General features: G+C 44.3%; 1 protein-coding gene across 3 annotated transcripts in view; it reads right to left on the reverse strand.

The window, feature by feature from the left end:
• SEC24D (SEC24 homolog D, COPII coat complex component) overlaps window positions 1–263 on the reverse strand; it is a 110,267-nt gene extending 110,004 nt beyond the window's left edge. Inside the window, exon 1 of one of the 3 annotated variants that reach the window (XM_007999656.3) lies at window positions 139–263. The gene's annotated coding sequence lies outside the window, so the exon portion shown is untranslated. Of the gene's footprint in view, window positions 1–23 lie in introns of all 3 variants that reach the window. The other 2 variants (XM_007999654.3, XM_007999657.3) reach the window with 2 other exon arrangements.
• Between the last annotated feature and the right edge of the window lie 5,737 nt (window positions 264–6,000).

Here is a 6,000-nt window from a genome sequence, read left to right on the forward strand (position 1 = left end):
CGTCCGCGGTTGCGAGGGTTTACCTGCTCCCGCTCCCGCACCCCGCGGGCTTCGGAGCGCCGGCGGCTCTGCGTCTTCTGCCGGCAGCCCTCGGTGGCCCGGCTCCCGCTGCGGCCGCTTCTCTCCCGAGCCTCTTACCCGGCCGGCGTCCCCTCAGCCTGGTCTCACGCTCGGAGTTGCAGCTGGGCTGGGAACTGCCACGTCAAACCCTCTCCCGGCTGCGCGCCCCCAGCGCCGGGCTTGGACCCGCCGCCGCGCTCCCGCCTGCGCACGCGCACAGCTACCGGCCGCCGCGGGGCGGGGCCACCGGACTGGGCCAGCGAGAGGCCGAGCGACCTCCCCCTTTTCGCTTTTTGCCTTTTTCCGGTTTTTTTGTTTTTTGGTTTTCTTTTTTCCGTCTTTTCTTTCCCCTCCCCCTACAGGTCAAAGCCTTTAACGTCGTGGCTAAATCAGAACCGTATTTTCTCCGCGCAGCCGGGTAGGAAGGAGGGGAGCGCGTTCATTCATTCTTCCATCAACAGGTTGCAGTTTTTTAAGCTCTTCATTCATTACGTGTTACTTAAATAACTAATAGTTCAGGTACTGCACTACCGTTACATACAGGAAAGTACACGATCTGGACCTAGAGGACATTACCGTTTAAAGGCGAATCTGGCACGTGTACACGCACATTTGATGACGTATCCGTGCAATGCACTACAGAGGAAGGAACGCTCAAAGCAGCCTGGCAACGTGTAACACGGGAGGAGTGGGGGATGGGGGAGATGTCCCAAAGGAAAAGTTTTGGGAAGTGGGGTTTCCATTGATATTGGGGTTGTTAGCGTTCTGTATACTCCTTCGTCCGCATATTCCTTGTTTGTGAAGTAGGATGGCTGATCCCAGCCCCAAACAGGAATCTCTGCCTGTAAAAGCACCCAGCGTTTAGCTCACCGTCCTGAGAGAACCCGCTCAGAAATAAAGGCAACCTATATGAGATCTGGAGCTTACCTCTCTATTTCACCCTAAAATCAGGACCATCTGGCTGGTTTCCCATCATCTTTCACTGCTAAATAGAAAGACATTCAGCCACCCCCGGGTTTGGTATAGCTACCACTTTGCTCAAACTTACAAAGTAAAAACCAGCCCGGTGTTGTTGTTTTTAACATGTACTTTCTTCTGGGCTACAAGAAAGCTATTTGACAAATACCTTTACTGATGAACTGCCTAGGTAAAAGCGTACGTGGGGATGTTGCTACTCCTGAAATGCTACTTGAATTGTGCAGGAATTTTAAGTCATTCTAGCCGTAAAAATTTATGGTCCCTTTTTCACACTCTTATAAGTTTTTAAGGCATGTGGCAAGGCACAGGGGCTCACACCTGTCATCCGAGCACTTTGGGTGGCCAAGCAGGGAGGATTGCTTGAGGCCAGAAAGCAGTGAGCTATGATCACACCACTGCATTCCAGCCTGGGCAACAGAGTGAGACCCTGTCTCAAGAAAAAGAAAAAAAGGTGTTAAGGTGAGATATCCTGCCTACATCCAGCTTCAGCACTGATCAGGTTTGAAAAACCACACTGAAAATTTTGTTTCAAATTGTTTCTTGTATTCTCAATGTGATGAAAATGTTTGGTGGAAGTTTAGGAAGTTTTGGCCAGTGTTGAAGCAGTACAGCTTGTAAAAGCAGTGAAAGAAGTTGTCATATAACAGCTACATTACAAGGAGCGAGTGAAGCTATGATACAAAGATAGGAGAGAGTAAAGTCAGAAACAGGCACACCATGTGATGACCTGCCTGACTTGTTACTCCTATAAAACCACTACGTTTGAATTGTAAATACTTCCTTACCTCCTGCTCAGGTACCAAACTTGTCTGAAACCAGGACAATTTGTGGTTTCAATTCTAAAACAGTTTTTAATTCCTCAATGTTAAAGCTGGAAGGGACTTTAGAGATATGAGTATTCAACTCAATATTCAGTGAGAACTGAATTAAATTTAATCATCTAATAGATTAATAGACAGGTTTATTGAGAAAATTTAAATGACTTACTAGTCATTTATAGCTAGTTGGAAGTCATCCCTTCTAATTCCAAAGCTCTTTTCACCTCCCTATGCTTTTTTTTTTTTTGAGATGGAGTCTCGCTCTGTCACCAGACTGGAGTGCAGTGGCGCAATCTTGGCTCACTGCAACCTCCACCTCCTGGGTTCAAATGATTCTCCTGCCTCAGCCTCCTGAGTAGCTGGGATTACAGGCATGCACCACCACACCCGGCTAATTTTTTGTATTTTTAAATACAGACAGGGTTTCACCATGTTGGTTAGGCTGATCTTGAACTCCTGACCTCGTGATCTGCCCACCTCGGCCTCCCAAAGTGCTGGGGTTACAGGCATGAGCCACCGTGCCTGGCCTCACCTCCCTATGCTTTTTACCTTCTGATATTCTGATTTGCTGTTCTCTTTTAACTGGTTCTGCCTTTTTCTCCTGTGACTGCCTTATATTCAAGTTCTCAAATAACTATTAACTGACCTCATAGTTCCACTAACAGTTGGAGTTACTTGTCACAAATCTCTTTTTTAAATGAAATGGGCTTCTGGTTTGCATCCTGCTTCCCTTGTCCTGTCCCCAAGTGCCCATGCCTTAGGTGATGAACTCCTAACCTCTTCCTGTGATTGGGTCCCTGGCCTTCACCAGCCCTGAGGGTTGGCACGGAGTCTCAGTCTTCCTTGATCTGACCCATCCTGTTGCCACCTGAGCTTAACCTCTGATGTTCCATATGTAATTAACTTAGTTTCCCAGGTAACCATATCCTGTTTGAAAGATGAGGTCACAAGGACCTCACAATGCCCATGTACTGGAGTTCTATGTTCTATGTTCCAACTTTTAAAGGGAAAAAAAGAAGAGAGTCAACTATGCATAAGACTATATATAGAGAGAAGGAATTTCCTGACAATGCTTAAGATTTCTTCTAATTGGCAGTCTTTTGAAGGTTATGATGCTCTAAGCATTTATGTAATTTACAAAGTTTGGAGGTTTCTGCTTCTAAAGCTGAAAACCGTTGGATGAAGCTTTATTTAAAAAAAAAAAAAAATTTAAGTGGCCGAATCCTGGACTATTTTAAATACCTGGAAATGGAGTAAATAAGGTCAAGTTACATGGGAGTGATGGAAAGGGCACATGGTAAGGTAGGCTGAGTAGCAGCTAATAACAGTAATGAAAGAGTTCAAGTAATACCCAAGGTGCTTCTAGAATTACTTTTTTGATATCTCAAATATTATGCTCTAAGTATGCTACGTCACATACAGCTTCAATCACAAAATAGACAGTGAGACATCACACTGCTAACTCAAATTGACTCAGGTTTAAATCCTGACACTATCACTTACTACTAGCTGTGCAAGTTTTACTTATTCAACAAATGTTTATTAAGCACCTACTATAAACTGGATACTATACTAAGAACTGTGAATACAGAGTCAGATGAGACACTGCCCTGGCTGTGAGAAGCTCATGGAATAGTGCAACGATCAGCCAGTGGCAGCCTATACACTATATTTGGCCCACCCACCTGTTTTTGTACAGCCTTCAAGCTAAGAATGGCATTTTTAGTTTTGCATAGTTGAAGTTTTTTTAATATTTTGTGACACATGAAAATTATGTGAAATTCAAATTTCAGTGGCCATAAATGAGTTCTCTTGGAACACAGCCATGCTTTTCTATTATCATATATTCTGTGGTTGTTTTTGTACTGTAAATGTTAAATTAGTTATGACAGAGACCACAAGGCCTGCAAAACCTAAAATACATACTATCTGGCCATTTACAGAAATAATTTTGCTGCCCCCTGGTCTGGCAGGATGTACAATTACAATATAGTTCATTTTCATTCTATGAGGAGACACAGGTTGCCATGAGAACATGTAAGAAGGGACACTTAACCCAGATTTGGAAAATAAGTGACACCTCCCTGGTGGAGGTGGCACCTGAGCTGAGGACCCGAGGACAGTAATAAGGCCAAAAAAAGGGTGAAGAGCAGCAGGGAATAGCATGAGTGAGTTGAGGAAGATGAGGAACATAGGGCATTCAGAGGTGTTAAAATTCCCGTACAACTTGGATGTGGGTTTCTAAAGGAAATGAGATTAGGCAGGTAGGCTAGGGAAGCTCGTGGATCCCTCAAAGGCACTGAAAAGGGAATGAAACAATTTAAGCATGGGAATGACACAGTGGATTATTATTTTTTTTCTTTCCAGAAATATCAGTCTGGAGTTAGCGAAAGAGTGGAAGAGAGGAAAAGGCAAGACTGGTGGGGTAAAGAAGAATTAGGACACCGTCAGCAATAATCCAGATGAGAATATGGTGGCCTAAACAAAGGCAGTGGAGATGTGGCTGGAGAGGACAGACAGGTGGGAAAGAGGTTTATAAGGTACATCAGTGGAACTGGATACAGAAATAGGGAAATTGAAGCAGAATATGGACAAACACTCAGATTTTTGATCTGGGAGAATTAGTGGATGAATGGTAGAGCTGTATAAGTGATTAGGGAAACAAAAACAAGAGAGATATGGGGAGGGGATGGATTCAGTTTTGGAGAAATTCATTTCGAGCTCTCTGTGGTACATCTACGTGGAGGTGTCCAGTCACCTGTCAGATACGTGTGTCTGCGGCTAGGAGATAAATCTGAACTAGAGGCAATAGAAGTCAGCCAGCAATGAAAATTTGAAAATCAATCTGGCAGGCAAGAGATCAGTCAGGCTCTGCAGTCAGACCAAATCACAACTTCTGGTTCTGTCCCTTATAAGCTGTGTGTACCCTCCCTAAACCTTAGTATCTTTATCTTTAAAAAATTGAAGGAATAATAATAATAATCTCAAAGTCGTTGTGGGGATTAAATGAGATAATACAAGTAAATCACTCAGTACAATGTTTGGCACATAGCAACTGATCAATAATGTTACCATTGTGGCATCATCATCCCAATCATTATTAATAACATGTAAGTGACAATTGAAGCCACATGAGTAAAGTCAAAGGATGAAATCCCTGGGAACCCTAGAATAGATGCATGTTCTAAGTTTACTTAACCTTGGTTTACTCATTGTAAATTAGGAATGTTACATTTCTCTCATTGTCATGGAGTAAAACAAGTAAAAGTAGACCCCGGGTAAAAAGCACTGGGAATGCTGAGCTGGTGATCAGTAGTGTTATACGGCGTAGGTAGGCAGGGCTCTTGGGGCCAGGAAGTAGTGCCACTCAGCTCTCCTTTCAGTATAACCTGCTCTGAGGAATGTAAGTGACTGACAACCTTCAGCTGCTACCCCTTTGGAGCTGCTAAGGCACTTAGCCCAAAGCCACTCTCTCAGCAGCCCCTAGCCAATGACTGCACTTGGTGGAGTTAATGAAGTCAGCATTTTTGCCTAACAGGGGACACCTCTAGAGGGAAATCTTTTCTCTGGGGTTCCCTTTGTCCTTCCTGGCCATGCTTTCTCAGAGCTGCACTGCAATCTGAGATTCATCCTACCTCGTCCTCCTTCCTGCCCTCTCTTTGTCTCGGGTGTCAGATCTGCATGCACCAGAAGGCTTTCTCTCTTCCTCTTACTCCCTAACTCATCTGTTCTTGTAGGTGTTTCTCCCAATAAATCTCTTACATATCTCGTTCCACGTTGTTGTATGCTTTTCATCTGACCTGGCCTGACAGCCTCATCGAGAAGGTGAGATTTGAACAAAGCACTGGAGGAGGTAAAGGAGTTAGCAACACAGATCATCTGGCGTGGGGAAGGGAATTCAGGCAGAAGAGAGAGCCCCTAAAAATTCCTATGTCAGGAAGTAGGTGCTTGGCGTGTTTCAGGAGTAGAAGGATGCCACACAGACTGGAGCAGAGGAAATGAGGGGAAGGTTGTAGGAGAGGAGGGCCTAGAGGTAAGGGGGTAGGCAGATAGTATAGGATCCTTAGGCTATTTTAAAGTTTGGTCTTTAATTTGAATGAAAAAGGAGTCCTTACAGGTTTTGAACTGAGGAATGACGTGATTT

This window comes from Chlorocebus sabaeus, chromosome 7 (genome assembly GCF_047675955.1).
Source record: "Chlorocebus sabaeus isolate Y175 chromosome 7, mChlSab1.0.hap1, whole genome shotgun sequence".
NCBI lineage: Eukaryota > Metazoa > Chordata > Mammalia > Primates > Cercopithecidae > Chlorocebus > Chlorocebus sabaeus.